The sequence below is a fragment of the Gracilinanus agilis genome, chromosome 3 (genome assembly GCF_016433145.1).
Source record: "Gracilinanus agilis isolate LMUSP501 chromosome 3, AgileGrace, whole genome shotgun sequence".
Lineage (NCBI taxonomy): Eukaryota > Metazoa > Chordata > Mammalia > Didelphimorphia > Didelphidae > Gracilinanus > Gracilinanus agilis.
In genome coordinates this window covers 264,222,399-264,245,312 of record NC_058132.1, presented here as the reverse complement: position 1 = coordinate 264,245,312, position 22,914 = coordinate 264,222,399, and the positions used below count along the sequence as shown (strand labels likewise).

At 35.5% G+C, this 22,914-nt stretch overlaps 1 protein-coding gene across 3 annotated transcripts in view; it reads left to right on the top strand.

Moving 5' to 3' along the window:
- Nucleotides 1-22,914, top strand: part of PSMD14 (proteasome 26S subunit, non-ATPase 14) — a 106,886-nt gene that overhangs the window by 27,969 nt on the left and 56,003 nt on the right. Inside the window, exon 1 of one of the 3 annotated variants that reach the window (XM_044669835.1) lies at nt 14,490-14,576. The exons of the other annotated variants lie outside the window; for them this stretch is intronic. The gene's annotated coding sequence lies outside the window, so the exon portion shown is untranslated. Of the gene's footprint in view, nt 1-14,489; nt 14,577-22,914 lie in introns of those variants that run through there. 3 annotated transcript variants of the gene reach the window in all.

Genomic DNA, 22,914 nt, shown 5'->3' with positions numbered 1-22,914 from the left:
ATTTACATATTATTGATAGTTGCATTGGTGTGGTCATTTAGAGTCTACATCCCCAACCATGTCTGTATCAACCCATGTGTTCAAGCAGTTGTTTTTCTTCTGTTTCCTCTCCTGCAGTTCTTCCTCTAAATGTGGGTAGCGTTCTGTCCCTTACGTCCCTCAGAATTGTCCTGGGTCATTGCATTGCTGCTAGTACAGAAGTCTATTACATTTGTTTTTACCACAGTGTATCAGTCTCTGTGTACAGTGTTCTTCTGGCTCTGCTCCTTTCACTCTGCATCAATTCCTGGAGGTCTTTCCAGTTCACGTGGAATTCCTCCAGTTTATTATTCCTTTGAGCACAATAGTATTCCATCACCAGCATATACCACAGTTTGTTCAGCTATTCCCCAATTGAAGGGCAAACCCTTGTTTTCCAGTTTTTTGCCACCACAAAAAGCGCGGCTATAAATATTTTTGTACAAGTTTTTTATCTATGATCTCTTTGGGGTACAAACCCAACAATGGTATGGCTGGATTGAAGGGCAGGCAGTCTTTTAGAGCCTCTTTGGGCATATTTCCAAATTGCCATCCAGAATGGTTGGATCAGTTCATAACTCCACCAGCAATGGACAAAAAATGTCCCAATTTTGCCACATCCCCTCCAATGTTCATTACTCTCTCCTGCTATCATTTTTGCCAATCTGCTAAAGGTGTGCGGTGGTACCTCAGAGTTGTTTTGATTTGCATTTCTCTAATTATTAGAGATTTAGAACACTTTCTTATTGCTTATTGATAGTTTTGATTTCTTTATCTGAAAATTGCCTATTCAGGTCTCTTGCCCATTTACCAATTGGGGAATAGCTTGATTTTTTTTATACAATTGATTTAGCTGCTTGTTGTATATTTGAGTAATTAGACCTCTGCCAGAGTTTTTTGTTATAAAGATTTTTTCCCAGTTTGCTGTTTCCCTTCTGATTTTGGCTACATTGTTTTTGTTTGTACAAAAACTTTAAAATTTAATATAATCAAAATTATTTATTTTACATTTTGTAATTTTTTCTAACTCTTGCTTGGTTTAAAAATTTTCCCTTTCCCATAGATCTGACAAGTATACTATTCTGTGTTCACTTAATTTACTTATAGTTTCCTTCATTATATTCAAGTCATTCACCCATTCTGAATTTATCTTGGTGTAGGGTGTGAGATGTTGATTTAAACCTAATCTCTCCCATATTGTTTTCCAATTTTCCCAACAGTTTTTGTCAAATAGTGGATTTTTGTCCCCAAAGTTGGGCTCTTTGGGTTTATCATACTGTCTTGCTGACATGAAAAGATGTCTTTTTTTTTTCAGGGATAGTATTAAGTTTACTTAAAAGAAATACAATACTGCAGTTTCCAGAGATTTAAAGTTGAAGATTATATAGCATGCAGTAGAAAGTCAGATAAGATTGGGGGGGGGCGGGGTTGACTCAGGTGGCATCCCACTTATAAGCAAAGAAATATTTGTAAATGGTATAAGAAAAATTTTCTGAGGATTGTGTGATTTTTAAAAAATGTGGCAGGTGTGGTCTTTGGCTCTGTGCTCTGCTCACTTAACTGAAGGAATCCTTTTCCCTCTTTTTACTATCTCCAGCTTTTGATCTATGGATCAGTTAGTTAGAATGACCTCACAAAAAGAAATTCTCTGACTCAACATATAAGTAGGTTTTTATCATATCAAACTGAAGGAAAAAATGATATGTTAATGATATTTGGTTACAATATTAGATCCCATGACATCAATCTCTGTCCTTTATGCATCCCTCTTTGACAATGCTACCATCTGCTAATCCTATCAAGATGCTTCATTAGTCTTCACCTAACCTTGGTAACCCTCAAGGTGAAGGGACCAAAAATAATACTTTTCAGGAAGATGACTGATACATATGATGTCAAAAAAATTTGATTATTATGCAAAGGTCAAGTCACAAAGGATTTACTGTACACCTACTATGTGTATGACACTGTGTTATTCAACAAGTATTTATTGAGTATGGTACTATGTATGCAACTAGGAAATTTGTATTGCCTAATAAGATTACAACCCCAAAACAGTTATATACATGTGGCCTTTCATATTTAAATATGACCCAAAATTTATTCTCCAACACCATGATGAATCTGGGATCTTATCAATGAAGGTACTCCTGGAAATGATGCTGAATGCAAATGATATGGATATCATTTTTACCTTCAGTTCAATGTGATAAAAACATACTTATAGGAGGCATCTGGGTAGCTCAGTGGATTGAGAGTCAGGCCTAGAGACAGGAGGTCCTAGGTTCAAATCCAGCCTCAGATACTTCTCAGCTGTGTGACCCCGGGCAAGTCACTTGACCCCCATTGCCCACCCTTACCACTCTTCCCCCAAGGAGCCAATACATAGAAGTTAAGGATTAAAAAAAAAAAGTACTTATATATTGAGTCAGATAATTTCTTTTTGTGGGGTCTTTCTAACTATCTGATTCATAGGTCAAAAGCTGGAATTGTCATATTTTTTGTAAAACTCAGAAATTGTAGTTTAAGAGATGATCACCTCTAGTAAAGCTTAAATGCTTAAGGATTTTTGTTATTTTGACAGGTAACATGCAGGCCATTTAGATATATTTTGAAAAGATAACATTTAAGTTTTCCACTTTAATTTTTCTGTATCATATCACTTTGATAAAGACCAGTTATACAGAACCAAGGGCAACTTTTGAAAAATGATTTATAAACTCCCTACTTTCAGTTCTGGAAAAGTTTTACTATTTAGAAACTACTTCTATATTCCAGACCATCCAAACAATTTTATGTTGTGTTAAAAAATTGCCCTGAGCCATAGAGAACTTTTTTTAAAAATTAAGATATTCATAGTGACCAGTGTTAGTGTCCCTTGACATTCAGTGAAAAGAAAAGAGGTACAGAGAGCTGTTTTAGTTGAATAATGGACTTGCCAATTAGCCATCAAGTGCTTCCATCTGTGAAATTGTTGATCAGATGGGTTAGCTGGGATGTTTCCAGACTAGGGCATCATAAATGGCACTTGAAAACTGTCACTTTGATGATGAGGTTTCAAGTCTTATCCTGCTTGATGCTGTGCAACCCTTTCTCCCTCCTCTTCCCCCCACCCCCAAGTGTTTTTTTTTTTTTTTTTTTTTTTTTTTTAGAACACAGTGATCCTACTTACAAATTCTATGGCATCAAGAAAACTTGGGAGACCTGCCACTGATGTAAAATTCTGCCTAATCTGCTGCTCTGGTCTGTGCTGAGATTAAACATAGTGTTAACATGGCCTTTAAAGTACTGTGGTTAGTTATTTGATTGGGACAGGAAGAAGGTAATATTCTTTGTCCATGAGCCATAAAGTTGGCATGAATTCCCAATGTTCAGAAATATTTTTGTCTTAGTGACAGGGACTAGTCTTCAGTCATTACTTTTATAAAATGATATTTCACTTCTTTGGTAGTTAGGGTTATATAATTGGTCAAGCTAATGCCATAAATCTTCAGAATATAAAACTTAAGAAAAATCAATTGAGTGAAACTTCAAGACTTAGAAGATAAATTTTTGTTTCCAATAGTTGTAAAATACTTCCCCCTCCCATACTATTTTACATACTCTTTCTTACATTTTTCCTGTTCTCTTGATCTTAAAATTTGGAGGGAGTACTTTAACAGTTAAATGCATATATTAGAGAGATTAAAAACACATGAAATGTAGTGTAGTACATAAATGTAGAATCATTTTCTATCCATATGCTTTGGTTGAATATAGGTTTTACTTGTAGAATATGTAAATATTTCTTTGCAAGATATTTTTTAAAAATATAAAATTGAGAAAGCTTATTTAACTGTAAAATATTGTTATAATAGCATATCTCATTCCTTACCATCAGTCAGGCATTTCTTGAGGGTCTGTTTATGTTATAGATGCTGTGAATGTGAGAAAGTATACAAACAGACATGCCCCATAATTTCAAGGAATTTTCTTTTTCCTACATCCCTTTGTTGGTTACTTCTACCTAATGTGCCTCTCAACCTTGTTAAACTTCTTCCTTTATCTTTCTTCTCCTTTTCCCATTTTCCATAATTTTCACACTGAGCAATCTCTGTAAACTTCTCTTTGTGTTTATTTATGCCCAACTACTTTACCAGTTGCCTATCATACTGCAAGTTCCTAATGATGATCCATGCCTCTTTAACTTAGGTTGTTTCTATTTTTTAAAAATGTTAAATAGAACAGTGTCATGTGTGATGGTAATTTAACAATGATGAGTTGTAACCTCATGTGTATGTATGTGTGTATATGTACATATACACACACATTTTATATACATAAACTGTATACATTTTATGTCTTAGATCCTGCAAAGATGTGATTTTTACCAATGAAGCCATTAATCACTGTCTTCTAGGTTAAACAAAACTAGTGGCTTTAAGTTCTTTTGAAATTCTCAGAATGTCTTTGGTTTTACCCCATTTTGAAAATGACATTAATAAAAGTAATTTTGAAAGACAAATGTCTTTCAATATTAAGAACATCAGGTTGATACTTTTAACTTTATTACTGCAAAACAATTTTTAACCATAAAGATTTTTCTGAATTGTCATGGTACCTTCCTTTTTTACCCTTGTAAATAAAAAATGTGATAATAGTTGCTATAGCTAATCTTCTGATTGTATACTGCCCATTCTGATGTTGTGCCATTTTGTGCCATTATTTATAGCACAAATTTTCTATTTTTTCTTCTATCTCTTTTTATTCTTTCTTGCTCAAGCATCAAAATGCATTCACAGCTTCATTCAAGTCAAGTATTTAAGTGCCTTCTCTGTGTACAAAGAAGAAAAAACAGTCCATATCATCAGGGAGCTTGCATTCATCATGATATTTAAAGTAATCAAAATAGATTTCTTTTCAACAAATGAAAGCACATACCATTTTTGTGTTTTTTCTTTGCCTTGCCAGTTCCAAAATAATTTATTTGGTTAGAACAGGAAAATATTTTTTTTTCCTAACTGTCATTGAAGCATTTAAATTCCCTTCATAAACTTATAAAATTATATGGTTAATTTGAGATAAAAGAAAGATGTTAATACTCTTTTCACAACTGCGTTTTCTTGACTCATAGGTCAAGAATACTTTTCAAGGATATGCCAGTTATTGAAGTAGATACCCTTTGAGCTAAGTGTCTAAGGGAACTCCAGTTTCTAAGAGACAAGGATGAAAAGTGAGAACATTTTAGGCATGAAGAACCACCTGTGTAGGCACAAATAGGTTATATACCAAGTCTGTATTGGGAATGATAAGTACCACCTGTGTAGGCACAAATAGGGTATATAATAAGTCTGTATTGGGAATAATAAGTAACGTGTCATAAACCTGGAGAAATGATGCTGGAACCACATATTGAAGGGTTTTAAATGCCAGAATTGATATTTTATCCTAGGAGCAGTGAGGAACTACTAACTCCTCTTGGGTAGGCTATGTTAGGGGAGCTTGAAGAAGGGTCCTCAGCATACTGAGAAGCTCCTTTGTGGTGCCCTTTGGGAAGGATGTGCATGAAAGTCCCAGAGGAGAGGCAGATATGACTGGATTACATCTGCATCATTGATTGAGGTACTCACAGCACTGAAATTGTAGATCCATTGATTACTAGAGTATTGGAGTTATTTGCTCTTTCATATTTGAATGTTTATAGTAGTTAATGGAATATAAATGTCCCATGTATATATGGGTTCTTCTGAGAGTATATGAAGTGGTGAGCCTACTTCATCTGAAACTTGGAACAAGGAGATGACTGAGGGGACAAACTGGAGAAGATATTCATGGTACAGTACCTGTGGCTTATTCTTGGATATCTAAAATCCTCGGAATCTAGGTGCTGTGCTATTCTTGGCACTTTTCTTTGAATGGACAACCAGCCAGATAAACAGTACCAAGATTTCAGTAATGAATAAATGAGCGAAGGAGTTGTGGAAGTTTGCAAATAATGATCACTCCAATTTGCTGGTGGGGTAGATTAGTGCCATTTTTGAGGCTACCTGGCATCTCTTTGTTGTTTAGTCTTTCTATTCACGTTCAGTTCTTCATGACCCCACTTTGAGTTTTCTTGGAAAAGATACTGGAATGGTTTGTCATTTCTTTCTCTAGCTCATTTTACAGATGAGGAAACTGAGGCAAACAAGGTTAAGTGATTTGACCAAGGTTACTCAGCTAGTAAATGTCTGGGGCCAGATTGAAGATGAGTTTCCTGGCTCTAGGCCTAGTACTTTATCCACTGTGTCATCTAGCAACCCCTGAACCTTGAATCTACTTTTTATTTATCTTGCATATACCCATCTATGTATGTTTTGTTTCCCCTGGCTAGGTTGTAAGCTCCTTGAGAACAGGACTATTTTCATTTTTCCCTTTGTGCTTAACATAGTTCCTATTATGTAGTATGGGGTGGTGTTTGTGTATTAAGTACCTAATGCTTATTGGTCAGTGTTTTGGAAACTATTCAAAGTCATGATAATCTTTCATTATCAACTAAAATCCACTTAAGTGTAAGTATGAACAGAAAATCCCATTCTTGATTCAATAAGCAATCATTAAGCACCTACTATATTCTAGGCACTGTGCTAAACATTAGGGATACAAAGAAGCTAAAGGCAGTCCTTGTCTTTGAGGAGCTTACAGTTCTAATAGAGGAGACAGCCAGCAAACAAATCTATATACAGGAAATAACAAATAGAATGCACTAGAATTAAGAAGACTTGGGGAAGCCACTAGGAGGTGGGATTTTAGTTTGGATTTAAAGAAAGCAGTGGAGGAGGGAAGGGATTGCATTCCATGCTTAGAGGACAGCCAGAGACAATGTCCAGAGCAAAGAGAGTATTTCATTTGTGGAACAGCCAGTAGACTAATGTCACAGGGATGGAAGAGTGGGGTGTAATATGACTGAAAAGGTAGGAGGGGGCTAGTTTAAGAAGGGCTTTGAATGCCAAACAGTGCATTTTGTATTTGCACCTTGAGACTATAGGAAGCCTCTGGAGTTTGAATAGGGGAGTGAAGGTATTGGACTTGGGATTTAGGAAAATCACTTCAGTGCACTAAATGGAGGATGGATTCAGTGGGGATAGACTTGTGACAGGCAGACCCACCCTGCAAGCTATTGCAATAATCCAGGTGTGAGCTGATGAAGGCTGCACAGTGACCATGTCAGAGGAGAGGGGGAGTGTATCTTCAGAGATGTTGCTGAGGTGAAATCAACAGCTTGTCAGTAAATTGGTTTGGAGTGGGGTAAGAGTTAATGAGGAATCCAGGACAACTCCTGAGTTACCAGCCTGAGGGAATAGGAAGAGAATGTTGCCCTCTAGCCCAGTGATGGGCAAACTATGGCCCACTGGCCAGATGTGGCCCCCTGAAATGTTCTATCCAGCAACGCAATATTATTCCTAATCTGACGAATGCAATGAGTAGGTTATAATACAATGAAACTTCAAAAGAGTTGCCTTAGAAACAGACTGACAGATGAACATTTCCTTTCCTTTGGCCCCCTCTTTTAAAAAGTTTGCCCGTCACTGCTCTAGACTAATAAAAAAGGTAGGAGTAGATAGAGATTAGAGAGAAAGATGCTGTTATTCATCCTTCATTTTCAAAGAGAACCAATGACATCATGAAGGTGATGTCTCGGCTTGCTTTAGATTTAAGTGAAACAGAGTGGTACGAAGTCCTCAGCCTCACTTTCTTTCAGTCATTGAAATCCAGTAGCAAGATAAAAGTCAGGATGACTAGAGATGGCTTGGAATATAATGGATGACCCTGGTGTCCTCCATGTCTGACCACGCTCTAGACACTATAGCACCTACTTCATGGCTGTTGGAACAAAGTGTTCACATCTGCCCATTCTGCTGGGGGAAATCTTCACATGTTTGGGGTAGACATTCCTCTTGACTCACAAGTTTGAAGCCTGTTGGTTAACATAAACCTGGTTTAGCCCATCTACTGATGATTTTATTGGGATGTAGCCACATGCTACAGCTTCCTGGGCCACACGTGAGAATTGGATGACAGGTGGACACCAAAGGTGGATGAGCATCCCTAAAAAGGTCTCAGCAAGCTCTTACACCATAGGTGCTTATCTTCCCTGAGCATTCCATACACCCCTGGGAGAAAGATCATGCTTATCGTTTTGGACATTTGTGTTGAGTTTAAGATGTCTATTGGACATTCCATTTGAGATGTCTAAAAGGCAGTTGAAGACTTGAGATTAGAGATCAGCAGAGAGATTTGGAGAAGAAAGGTAGATTTGAGAATCATTAGCAAAAGGATGGTAATTAAATCCATAGGAGGTGATGAGTTTACCAAATGAAGTAGTAGAGAAGGAAAAGGGAAGAGACCTCTGGACAAAACACTGAGGCACACTTGCAGTTAGTTAGAAGGCAGAATTTGGAGGAAAATGCAACAAAGAAAACAGAGGAGCAATCATACAGGTGGGAGACCCAGGAGAGAGTGATGTCCCTAAAACCTAGAAACCAGAGACTATCAGGGAAGAGAGATTGATAACAGTGTCACATGTCAAGGAGAATGAGGATTGAGTCCATTGGATTTGGCAACTAAGGGATCATTAATAACTTTGGAGAGAGTAGTTTTGATAGAGCAATTAGATTAGAAGCTGGATTGTAAGGAGTAAAGAGGGTGAGAGGAGAGAAAGTAGAGGTATCTGTTGTAGATGACTTTTTAATGAGTTTAGACACAAAGAAAGAGCAGAAGAAAAATAGGATGATAGCAGGAATGGAAGAATCAAGCAAGGTTTTTTTCAGGATTGAGAAGACAAGAGCATGTTTGTAGGCAGTAGGAAATAATCTGGCAATAGAGCATAATCTGTGGAGGAGACAGGGTTGAATGGGATCACTTGAGCAAGGATAGGAGTTAGCTTTGGCAAGGAATAAGTTCCCTTCATCATATGAAACTAGTTTAACAAGGAGAAAGTGGCAAATGGCACCTAAGTGAAAGGAGATGAGGAAGAAGGGAATTCATGGCAAATGGCTTCATTTTTTTTTTTCCCGGCAAAATATGAGTCAAGGTTCTACTACTCTGTCTGCTTATTTATAGTAAATGATCAAGATAGTTATGGGATATTGGTAGTAAAGAGATTGATTTCTGTGATGTGTTGTCCCAAGCCTAATTCCATTGTTCATAATCTATTGGAATTAGACACCTCAGCCTATGTTCCTTTTGAGTTATATCCTTTTCTGGGCAGTGGGATCCTATAGTAGTTGACCTGAGGCCTTGTCACAACAAAAGATTTTCTTTGACCCATTTGCATACAGTAATCCCCAAAGAGATAAAATGTGCCTCACTAAAATATTCAGGGAAGAAATCATTTATCTTTTTAAAAAAGGATTAGTTTCTAAAGAATAGTAGTATATCAAGGTGGTAATAACTCATTTTTGTAGTTTTTAAGCTCTGTGACTCTGGACAAGTCTTTTAACCTCTATCTGCCTTGGTTTCCTTACCTGTAAAATGAAGATAAGAATAGCACCTACCTCCCAGGTGTTGTGAGAATAAAAGTAAATAATATTTGTAAAGCATTTTGCCATTATTACAGCACTATGTAAATGGTAGTTATGATGATGATTTACTATTTTTAATATCATCATCATCAAGGTAACAGCTAGTAACTTGATAAAGCCAGTATTCAGATTTCCAAGTTTTCCAATTCCAGATCCACAGATGTTTCTACCACATCATCGTTGCCTCGTGATGTCAAGTTAGCTTTTATGTCAAGCTAAGCAGAACAAAGAAACCTATAAAGCCTTTAGATGATGGTTCATGTGAGTTGCTGGAACATTGAAGACTTGATCACTTTGCCTTGATGACTTGGGCAGATTAACACAACTAAATGATTCCTCCTTGGGCAGGTATTTATTCTGCTTTAGTTTAAGACTAGAAAAACAGTAGTCAGGAGACCTGGGTTTTGAGTTCAGGCTTTGCAATTTACTAGCTGTATGACCATGGGCAAGTCATAACCTCTTTAATCTTTTAACTGTAAAATGGGGATGATATTTGCATGTAATTATAAGTGAATAAGTTTCTAGGATGAGGTTGTAACATCCATAGACTTTTTTTTTTTTTTTTTACATTTTTAAACCCTTAACTTCTGTGTATTGGCTCCTTGGTGGAAGAGTGGTAAGCGTGGGCAATGGGGGTCAAGTGACTTGCCCAGGGTCACACAGCTGGGAAGTGTCTGAGGCCAGATTTGAACCTAGGACCTCCTATCTCTAGGCCTGGCTCTCAATCCACTGAGCTACCCAGCTGCCCCACATCCATAGACTTTTATTAGTAAATTTTAAAAATAATCATGAGGGAAGAATGGTTAACAAATACATTTCATTTCATTTATAGAGTTTGGAAATTTATGTTTACAAATATAGTCATATCAGACAACTCCTACGACTGCAGACATAACTGTATTTAATACAAACTTTGAATACGCAGATGTAGTTTATTTTTTAATAATAGTTGATTAGATGGCCCTACAAATGCAAATACTTTGTCCCTCAAGAAATGTTCTTAACAAAAAAAAGTTGGTGTTGCTAATATTTAGAACTCAAATGGATATATTACATACATAACTTTTTTCTTCTTTTTTGTGTAGAAACTCCCTCAACTGATATAGATTGGCAGCTCAGAGTTTTTGACAATGGCTCTGAATGCTTGAATCATTTAACCTATTGCTGCAAATCCATTATGTTGCAGTGACAGTATTTGAATCCAGGTTTTGATGATTCCAAGGCCAGCCTTCCAAAATACTGTGACAATTTGAAGCATGAATGCTCGTTTGCATACATACATGCATACACACAGTATATATATTTTTATGTAATACATTCTATAATATATGTATATTATATATACACTACCTGCCAGGGTACTGAAAGAACCAGCAGGTATGGTTGTTAAACCAGCAATACTGACACTTGAAAGATTGTGAGAAATGGGAGAGGTGAAGGACTAAAAAAAGCAAATATCTTGACACCTCGATTTACCAGTTATGAATAAAGTTTATGTCTTCAATTTGCTTGCTAACAGAAGGTAGTTGACCAAGATTTCATCATCTACCTCTATAAACCCCCATTAGTCCTCTCTCTCCTCACTCTGACTTCTATTTTATTTCCTTTTTGTGTACCTCTTACCAGTAGATTTCTTCTTTTCATTGCTCATCTGTTCTTTACTCCTGCTTTTCTTACATATCTCCTTTAACTTCCCTTTATCCAAATGAGATAATATATTGTAAGTACTTGGAAAACATTTGTTTTAGATAGAGAAATAACATTAATTAGTGCCAGGTAGAATCAAGATAAATTATATAGTTCAGCCCGGCTATACTACTAATTGTATAAAATATTCTTCCATTCTAGCGGAGACCTAGTTGACCAGCTAATCCAAAATGAAGATTCCCCTAGGACGATTTTAGCTTATTATTCTGAGTCTATTCACTTTTCTTCCTCAGTGCCCTTGTAACTACTGGTCAGTGCAAGATGTTGAAATATTCATTTCTCAGGCCTTAGATGTCCAGGAGCTAGCTTATACCTGTGCAGGGTTCCTCCTTCACAAAAAGAGAGTTATGGACTCAATTTTGGAGATGTCTTGCAAATTTGTGTTGATATAAGGAATTACTTTCCCAGGGAGTTCCTAGAACATTGAAATAGATTTGTATTGCCTCTTCCTCACCTCATCTCACTCCCAACTTGTCATTCTTTTACATGCTGATTTTTTTCTTTTCTAATGTTTATTGTCATTTTATTCACTGGAACTTAAAATTATCTTACAATCTGGAAAGTGAAAAAGCAGAGCAGTTTTTTGTTGTATGAAGGAAAAAATGTTTTAAAAAATATTTTGAGAAAGAACCCACATGAGGAAGCAGGAGCCCTTAATTCTAGTTGCTGATTTGACACTTATTATGAAACTGGTCTGATGACTTGTCTTCTGTGGGCCAAGTTTACTAATTTTTAACAACTAGGAATAAGATGAATCTTGCCTTTTTCTTCCAGCTTTAACATTCTTTTGATCTGTAAGTTCTTTTACCTGAACCTATGAGATTATATAGGAAGCCAGGTCTGCATTTAAACTGTTAACTATTAGCTATGACAAAAGTAAATTTAGAATCGCCTTAATATAATATAATTCATTGATAATTAAATGTATGTATTTATCATAGCATTATAAGCAAGTGATCACAAGAATTCAATCAAGAGTCATTGACCTGATAAAGAGAACAGGGGTTCTTAGAGCAGAGGTGTCAATATGCCTCATTTGGCCCACAATATTCCCAAGTGCAGACAAGATCACTTTAAAATGTCACTGGGAATTGGGGGGCAGCTGGATGGTTCAGTGGATTGAGAGCCAGGCCTAGAGACAAGAGGACCTAGTGTAAAGTTGAAAATACCTTGTACCCCCTTTAAAACTACATTACCCATAATTCCTTAAGCCTTTTCCTATTGGTTGTGAATTAAAACTACATTACCCAAACTCCTTTTCACCATACCCATAATTCCTTTAGCCTTTTCCTATTGGTTGTGGGTTTTGCAGGCAGTTTTTGATATGGTAATGGTGGGCGTGGTGTGGGGGCTTTTTTGGAGGGAAGGCGCCCTGGTGAAGGGAAGGGTGAGTTAGGATTCTTCCCCAGGGCTTTAAATAAAATTCCTTATAAATATCATACTTTGGAGGCATTGAATATTAATTTCAATCTTTACACTAGGTTCAAATCTGGCTTTAGCCACTTCCTAGCTGTGTGACCCTGGGCAAGTCACTTGACCCCCATTGCCTAGCCCTTACCACTTTTCTGCCTTGGAGTCAATACATGGTACTGACTCCAAGATGGAAGGTAAGGGTTTGAAAAAAAACAACCAAAAATGTTACTTGGAATTATTTGACAAAATGAATACAAATACATTAAAATAAATAGTATTACATTTTAAAACCAAGTCTGCATAGCTCATAGGAATCTTTGTGCTTGGGATAGTTGCCTTCATTCCTTTTGGAATTTGATACCAGTCTTGCACAGTATTTTAGTCTGTCATAAAGTCAGTGTTGTAGATAGTATAAAGTTCTTGAAATGCTCTTGAAGAAAGCACATTCTTGCCCTTCCTAGATACTTTTTTGGGTATTTTTTTTTAAAGATCTTGAAACAACTATACTGAGATGCCTCTATTAAATCCTCTGAGGGTGAAATACTAGTTTGTAGCAAAGATCATCAAGTGCTGTCCATTCACTTTTAGTGGGTCAAAAGAGAGTGATGGATACCCTGCTGGTTGGACAACCCTGTGGGTTATTGATTAATCCAAGACATAACCCCTAATCTCATGAAACAGATGGTACAGAATCCCAACACTGGCCATAGAAAAGAAAGAGGCAAGGTCACTCCTAGTGAGAGTTTCTGGCCTGGGGCAAATTATGCTGTTTCCTACCTTCCACTTTTTCTACTTTTAACCATTTTATAAAGTTGAATGAAAAATAGAGAAATAAATGTTAAGGAGCTTTTTTTGGAGGGGCAGAAATATAACTTAAAAGATAGCATAGAAATTTGGATTTCCTAGGCAACCAAGTCCTGCTATTGCCTTGTTTCCATATCTAGGCACTGAAAGACTTTATAGGAGAGCTTTTCACAAGCCATCCCTTTTGGTCATACCAACAACCCTGGGATGTAGGTAGAAGTGAGAAGAAATAGGCAGTGTTATCAAGGAGAAGAAAAGGAGAAAGATGAGGGAGAGAATTTATTTATCTATAATGACTTAAAACTACCTATGCCACTTTTTTTTTTTAACTTTTTACAATGAATTTCCAAGAAGGTATCTTTTTTCTTTATAGAGGTCTTAGACTAATACACAATCCTGTCAATCATTTACCTTTTTAAAAGCTGGCTACATTTCATCAATAGGGGAAATAATCTATCTTGATTGTCCACAAATATTTATTGAGTAACTGCATGGCAATAGATTCTATGGAATCTCTACGTTTTAAGTAGAGCTAATTGAAGAGATTGTTCAAGGCTCAAAGTTGTAAAACAAGCTTTTACAATAAAAACTAATGCTTAAGAAGGATCATATAATGAAGAGGGCCTGCTCTGAAACCAAGAAGACCTGGATTCAAAGTCTGCCTCTGAAATATACTACCTAGATAACCATGAGTGACATGTACTTCTACCTCTTAGACAACTAAGAAGTTAAATTTTTGACAATGGAAACAGCACAAGGTGAACTAGACTAGAAAAAACAAACAGAAAAGTAGTATTCAGAGCATCATGTACAAGCCATTTGAGATTTTGTTATTCAGGTGGTTGCCATTTATAAATATATAGAAATGTTCTATATAATATTCTATGCTAAATTTTTTTTAACATCACCATCTATTTCTCTCTTCCTTTCTTTCTCTCCTTCCTTCCTTTCTTTCTTTTTCTTTCTGAGAATTAATGTGCCATCTGGAAACCTCTGAGATCCTGCCATAAAAGGAATTTTGGCTTTTTGGCAACCAGTCATCAGGATATGCTGTGGCTGTGCACCTCAGAATAATGGAATATAATTAGAAAGGTAGATTAATTCAAAATACATTTTGAAGATTTATCTGACTTAGAAGATTCTTCTTTGGACATGTTGAGGACATTTTGGAAATAATTCAATTCATATTTATGCTCCTAGGGTTGAGGATACCAGGGATCAAGTCATTCACATTCCATATCTAGAAATTCAACATAAATCAATACAAATAACAGAATACCTTCTATTTCAAACAGTATATATAGCCTACATCTTTGTTTAATGTTAAAATTAGCAAATAGAATTACAGTTTTTATTTTGGGGGAAGGATGGGAGGGGACTGTATTGCAATTAACTCTCCTTGCCTTCTGAATAATATATCCATTGGAACTGTCAGCCTGAGTATTTTTTTTGTAAGCATTTTTTTAAACTTTAAAAAGTAACAAGTTTTAAATTAATTGAGGGAAAACAGCTGAAATCAAGCACAGAAAGGGTTAAGTCGACATGAAAGAATTCATTTCCACTTTAATGACCTAGCCTTGCTGGGTTAGGACGATGGGGAACATGCTTCTGACTTGTACTCCTATTGCCAATTAACACCTCCTATAACAGGTTGCCTCAGCTAGTCATTGAAGCACAGGCAGTAGAAATAGTTTACATGCAGCTTGTTTTTCACACTAGTTGTTTAATACTCTCAAAATTAAAGTATTAAAAGGTTGTTTCTTACCTTGCTGGGTAAGAGATAAACAATACAGTGGTAGTTATTTGTATGTTTTTGTATTGACTTGTTTATGTGCTATTTCTATTTTAAAGGTTTTTAATTGAGGAAACTAAAGATGGTGACTACATCAAATTTTATATTTTGCGTTGAAATTGCTGAGTGGCTACTATAAAGTTAAAGCTCATTTTATATCAAATTCCCCCCAAATTAATGTTTTGTTATTTTTTTAAAAGTACAGTCATCTCCATTTGTGAAGTTTAAATCCCTTTTTGTGGAAGGCTTGTCTGTTAAGACACTTTATCATTTCAAAATTCCCAAACAACTACAATACATAGTCCTATCTGGTGCTGGAAAAATAAACCTTTTATAGCTTAGGAAAGAAAAAGCAGGCATTTTGTGCAAATTCTTGAAATGTTTTATGTTATCACTTTTTCTAACATAATTAACTTCAACTTCAGTTTTAGACATTTGGGGAGCATTGCAGTTCAGTGGTACTATTTATTTTACATTTCTTTAAAGTGACACTTTGGTTCACGTTTAATCAGCAGGTATTTTAATAACATAATAAAATTGGCTAAATAATTGATACCAGTTCACACTAAGAGAAAGGTGGAGTAATATAACTAAGAGTGTTAACAAATTTGTTAAAAGGCCTGAGTAGGTAACACTTGGAGGCCATAGTTTTTTGTGCCGTTATAATGGCAAATGCCTTTTTTTTAGCACTTAGTCAACAAGGGCTGCCCAAGGAGAAGTCACAGCTTTTATACTGGATCAGATTTTAACCTTCTAAATGACAAAATGCTTGTATTATTTAATTTAGCTACATTTAAAGTTTGTAAGCAAGGTAAATCATTAGAGCCTTTAAAAAAATCATGACTACCTAGCTACAAGTAAATTCTTTATAACTAAATGTGACAAATCAAAATTCAATTTAAAGTGGTCTATTTAGTTATCCTTAATTTGTGCCAGGAAAGGGTTTGATCTACTTAGGGTAGATGTGTATATATGCATGTATAAAGACTAATGCAACTTAAGTCTACCTATAGCTATGATTTTTACATATAGACAGGTTATTTCACTCTCTAATACTTTTGAATAGTTTAAAAACAAAAGAATCATCCTGTTGAAGCTGTTTTACGTTTGTTTTCCCCTTTTAAAACTTATCTTGAAGGATACTTTTAAAATATTTTATGATAGCCATAGGAAATAAGTTTTACAGTATCGTAGCAACAAATGTAATTGTTTCAGTTTCTGGTTTTGTGAATAAGACATGATGGAGAATTTCATTTATTTTCTTTTGATTTTCTAAGGCAGTATGTCAAGAACAATTTTAGGGGAGGCTTAGGGATAGAAGGGAGTGAAATTGTATTCAGATGATCAGGTATTGCCAATTTTTTGTCAGTTTTACAAAATAACAAGCTGTTTTAATTTGCTTCCATTTAACCTCCCCTGTCCCCCAAGATCCATTTACAAGCAGCTTAGTATATTAAAGGTTTTTTTAATTGGAAAGTATGTCAACATCATAATTTAGGTTAGGTTGTACCTAATAAGAAACATAAATCCAAAATCAAGATAATAGTTCAATTAAATCAGCAGTTAATTTTAAAGCAGATATGCTTTTAAGCTTTGAAATTTCTGAGTAGACTCAAAATTTGAATATAAGCCACATTTATAATTTTCATTTTACTATTTAAGATAGCATAAAATAACTTGCTTTTTCCTCTGTAAATGATTATTGTTCATAAAGTTTTCCTGTGTCTTGTAACTTTGTTTTAAATATAGGAGAGATGTATACCTAGAGATTCCTAAGAGTAAAATGAAAGTTAGTTACAAAAAAAGTTAATAAAACTTCCTTCATTTGTATAAAAAATTTCATGTAGTACCTTATTATATTTGTTTATTTTTCTGTCCCCAAAACCTTGACCTGTTCTTAAGTTATTCTTTGCCTTGCTTTTTAAATTAACTTCAAATTCTGCTTATATTTTAATATAAAACCTAAAAAAATGCAGTACTTTTTGGCTCTCATTTGATCATTGTAAAATAATGTACGGTACTGTAGTTATTATGGTGTTAAAATAGTTGTAAGGTCATTAGAGTTAACTTGAATAGTTCACACGCTCCACAAAGCTGATAATTTTAGAGCTATGCTGTTGATTAAGCACCAGAGAGAAACCATTTTCTCCATTAATTTTTTTTCTGTTACTTATATTAATAACTCCCCAAACCAACAATCTACTGAGATAATTTTGGTTGAGATTTTTATTTGGAATCTAATTTGGTATTCTAAATCCCATAGTGCCTTCCACATACTGGGTGCTGAATAAAAAGTACATTGCTTCTGTTTTCACAAAGTCTTTTATAGGGTAAGTAAATATAGTACATTTAACTAAATTTACCCAAAAAAGACCTTACAAATAAGTTAGTCCAAATCCTCCTTTTTACAGGAGAGGACACTGAGGCCTAAAGCACAGTGGCTGACATAAGCACTTAATAAAAAGCATTATCCAACTTAAGTGACTTGCCCAAAGTGGTGGAGCTTAGTGGCATAGTCAAGAAAAATTAGCCTGCAAGTCTCCTGTTTTACTCTCCAGTGCTCTTTCTAATCTATCTCATTCCTCAAAATTGTGAGTAAATACAATTTACAGAATATATTTTTAAGGACTTCATTTGTAGCAAATGGCACATTCTTAATGACTTAATGTTACAAAATTTATATTATTCTCTCTTTCAATGACAAACTGAGAATGTTCTGTGGATAAAGAGTTAAAATAGTGGCCAAGGCCATTACTATTTTCCTGACAATGGTTTTGTACTTTACTAGGACTTACCTGGCTGCAGGATCTCTTCATCACTCCTAACATCACTGGACTATAGAAATTTTTCTTTTTATAGCCTAAAAGACTATAGGAATGCTCTTTTTTGATATTTTCTTAAGAGTATATTTCTTGTTGTTTATGGTTCTCTAAAATTAGCTCTTTTTTCCCCCCTGGATATTTACTGTACCCTAATGAACAGGGTAGCAACAATACAGTAATCTAAAACCACAAGCATTTATTAAGTGCTTCCTGGGTGTTCAAAGCACTGTGGATACAAGGAAGAGATGGAAAAACTACCCTGCCCACAGAATCTTTCATTCTATTAGAATGAAGTCTGGAAACCCTTAACTACAAGGCTTCAGGATTTATAAAATGAATTAATTCCTAATTATATCTCTTCAGTTAAATGATTTGCATAAGTTAGTACCTTTACCATTTTTGTATGTGTAATTACAGCTTCATATTTGACTGCACTTAATTGGTGTGGTTTAGTCATTTGACCCCATTTGGAATAGTTTGCCATTTCTTTCTCTAGCTCATTTTACAGATGAGGAAACTGAGGCAAACAGGGTTTAAGTGACTTGCCTGGGGTCACTCAGGTAGTAAGTTTCTAAAGCTAGATTTGAACACAGGTTTTCCTGACTTCAGCCCTAGCTTTCTATCCACTGAGCCACCTAGCTACCCTTACTTAATTAGGTAAAAAAAAAAAAAATCAAAGGTTAATGTAATATATACTTAACAGTTCACTTAAAATTTAGTGATTCTTTGAATGAAAAAAATGAAAGAGCATAAAAACATTTTTTGAAGTCCTTTTCTGTGTGTGAAGTGCTTAGAATACAAATAAAGATGTGAGAAAGTCCATATTCTCAAGAAGCTGACATTCTAGCAGTAGGGGATCAGAGATCCTCAGTCTTAAAAGTCACAGGAATGCTGAATGGATCAAGAGGTCAGTCACTGGACCCACCCTTTCCAATGGTAATGATTGTATTGATTTGATTAAAATTTTCTGAACCAGAAGTGAAAGGGGGAATTGGTGTCTAGGTTTTTCCTGTTCCCAGATTTGGGCTTCTTGAACAAGAAATTGCTAGAAATTGGGGTTTTTCTTTCCATTAGATATTTGGTGCACGAGTCTTATGTTATTTATTCAACTTTGTGTTCACAAATTTTGGTTGTTTTTTTTGTTTCCATTTAATCCAAAGACAAGTCACATAGTTCCTTAAGTCTAGCTTTAAATAGATAGGTCTATTTTAGTGCATATGATGACAAATTGTGTTTGCCTAGACAAATTCTTCCCATGCAAAAGGTCCTTCTTTTATATCCATTCAAATGGATAGATTTATCATTTTCTTGTTAGTGCTCCGCTATCTTCCTGAGGTCTTTCTTTACCACTCTTGACTGTTCACCTTGATCTCCAACTTCCCCTAAGATACCATTATATTTAAAGCTTATAGTAATCATTTTGATATTTAATCTTTTGTATTAACTTTTTTGTATGTAAGTTATCCCCCAACTAGTGACTAATAATATTTCTCATTTACAGAGCACTTTAAGATTTAATATATTCATGTTTTCCCATTTGATTGTGAGTAATGAAGGCAAAAACTTGAAATACTAATTGCTTTATGTTTATAGACCCTCTAAAATTGTAATAAAAAAACCCCTTGTTTTTGTTTACTTCTTGTTTCTACCAGTGTCTAGTCAATATTAGGGAAATGGTAATTATGTTAATACTTCAAGGATTCATTGTTTCCTAAATGTAAATACTGTAGCTCCCTTCTCCTTGGTAGACTTTGTTACTACATTGTCCTACTTCAGCACCTCATTTTTAGAGTTAACTCCAGGTTCTCCAAGGCTATACCAAGGGATTTCAAACTCTGTCAATTTCTCCTCTCCTAGAAATGCTTTGAACATAGTCCAGGCCTAGGACTGACTATCTATTTTCTGTGGTCCTGCCTAACTTCCTAGAGAGGCTTAACCTCAGTATAGGAATTATTTGACCTCATCAGTATTTTAGACAAAGAAAAAAGACTCCCAGGTCTGTGTAGCTTGTTTCATCTGGCAGGAACAGAATAGCAAAATGGGGGAGGATAGTAAGAATTATTACAATTTTAGACAGTCTATAAACATGAAGCAATTAGTACTTCAAGTGTAGGCTCCTCATCTAGTGACAACCTTGGAATTCTACTGGAACTAAAGCCGTAGAAGTTTTGATATTTTTGGGTAATAGGAACTGGATTCTGTGATTTCATTGGCGAAGGAAGGTAAGGAAAGGCCTCCCTCATTATAGGCTGGCAACTTTTCTGTCATTTATAGTCTTAAGGAACACATGGCCTAGACTAGTGATGGCAAACCTTTTAGAGACCGAGTGCCCAAACCGCCACCTGTGAGTCCCTGCCTTACCCCAGATGGGGAGGGAGGAAGCACTCCCATTGGGCTGCTGGGCAGAGAGGCAAGTCGTGTGAGAAATATCCTCAGGTGAGAGGGAAAGGGGGAGGGGAGCAGCCCCCTCCAACATGCATGCTATAGGTTTGCTGACATGTTAGACCTTCTTTATAGGGAACCGAGTCTAGACAAAAGACACAAACAGAATGATTCTTTTGCTGGTTTTCACTGTTGAAGGAGTTGCTGGGGTTATTTTTATTATTCATTTAAAGGCAACCAAAATTTAATAGAACACTGGTCATCTCACATTGTATTTCCTCATAAGTATTTGCACTGCATAATATTAAAAAAAATTAAATGGATCCTTATTTAATAGACAAGAAACAATTAAGTCACTAATATGAGGATTATTTGCCAGTCAGTTGTCTGTGTTCACAGTCAGACCACAAGTTTGTTAAAACACAGACCAAAATTAATATTAAATTAGAACAGAGGTGGTGAACCTTTTAGAGAGAATGCTGTGCCCTGCCTCTCCCTTGTGTGCCACCTCATCCTTACCCCCCTACAGGGGAGGAAGGAAGCACTCCCATTGGGCTGCTGGGCAGAGGAGTAGGGGAAGTGAAGAATGCCCTCAGGCATGTGGAAAGGGGGAGGGGAAACAGCTTTGCCCTGAGTCCCTTTGGCTTTCTAGTAATGAACTCTGGTGGACAACTACAGGCCTGCCCACAGAGCAGGCTTTGCGTTGGCACATGTGCCATAGGTTCACTATCATGGAACTAGAAGGACAAAATAAAATGAGGAGCCCTATTTGAACTTAAGGCAATATATCAGGATAGTTTAAATAACTTTATGTAGAAAATGGGAAATAAATAATAAGCATTAATAAACTTTTAATTTCTTTTTATTTTATTAATTTTAATTTTTCTTTTTTAATCCAAAGATGTTTTATTTTCCCCAGTTACATGTAAAAGTTTTTTTATTATGTTTTCCAAAATTATAAGATCCAAACCATCTCTTTACCTCCCTTCCCTACTTGGGGATGGTAAGCATTTTGATCTGGGCTGTTATCATGTATTTGCGTGTATTATCATGCAAAATACATTCATGTAGGTCATTGTTGTAAGTGCACACTCATACAAAACCAAAACTCCAAAATAAAACCATAAATATACTGATGCAAAGGATCCAAGTCCCAACAGTTCTTTCTCTGGAGGTGGATAGCATTCCCTGTCATAAGTCTTTCAGAGTTGTCCCAGATCATTGCATTGCTGAGAGTAACCAAGTCTTTCATAGCTGATCATTGTACAATATTGCTGCTACTGTGTATAATGTTCACTTGATTCTGCTTATTTCACTATGCATCAGTTCATGCAAATCTTAACAGCTTTTTCTGTAATCATCTTTCTTATCATTTGCAATAGCATAATAGTATCCCATCACCATCATATACAACAATTTGTTCAACCATTCCCCAATTTATGGACATCCCCTCAATTTCTTCTTCTTTGCCACCATAGAAAGAGCTGCTATAAACATTTTTATACAAGTCAGTCCTTTCCCCTTTTTTAATGATCTTTTTGTGATAAAGCCCCAGTAATGGTATTATAGGATCAAAGGATATGTACCATTTTGTGGCATCTTTTGGGCATAGTTCCAAATTGTCCTCCAGAATGGTTGGATCAGTTCATAACTCCACCAATAGTGTGTTAGTGTCCCAATTTTGCCATATTCCCTCCAACATTTATCATTTTCCATTACTTCATATTGAGCAGTATTGTTTTAATTTGCGTTTCTCCAGTCAAGAGGGATTTAGAACTTTTTTTCATATGATTATTGATAGCTCTGATTTCTTCATCCGAAAATTTCATATCCTTTGACCAATTGGGAAATGGCTTGTATTCTTATAAATTTGACTTAGTTCTCTATAGATTTAAGAAATTAGACTTTTTTCCGAGAAATTTGTTATAAAAATTCTTTAACCAGTTTGTGTTTCTCTTCTAATCTAAGTTATATTAGTTTTCTTTGGACAAAAGCTTTTTCATTTAATATTGTCAAAATTACTCATTTTATGTCTTATAATGCTCTCAATCACTTGTTTGGTTATAAATTCTTCCCTTCTCCGTAGATCTGTCAGATATCTGACATATATTTAAATATATAAATTATGTGCCCTAATTTTCTCATGGTATCACTTTTTATACCTAAATTCTATACCCATTTTGACCTTTTCTTGGTATAGCATGTGAGATATTGGTCTATACCTAGTTTCTGCCATACCATTTTTCTAGCAGTTTTTGTTAATAGTGACTTCTTATCCCCAAAGTTGGGGTCTTTGGGTTTATCAAACACTAGATTCCTAAGATCATTTACCCCTATATATAGAGTGTCTTATCTATTCCATTGATCTTCCATTCTATTTCTTAGCCAGTACCAGATTGTTTTTGATGATTACTGCTTTATAGTATAGTTTGAG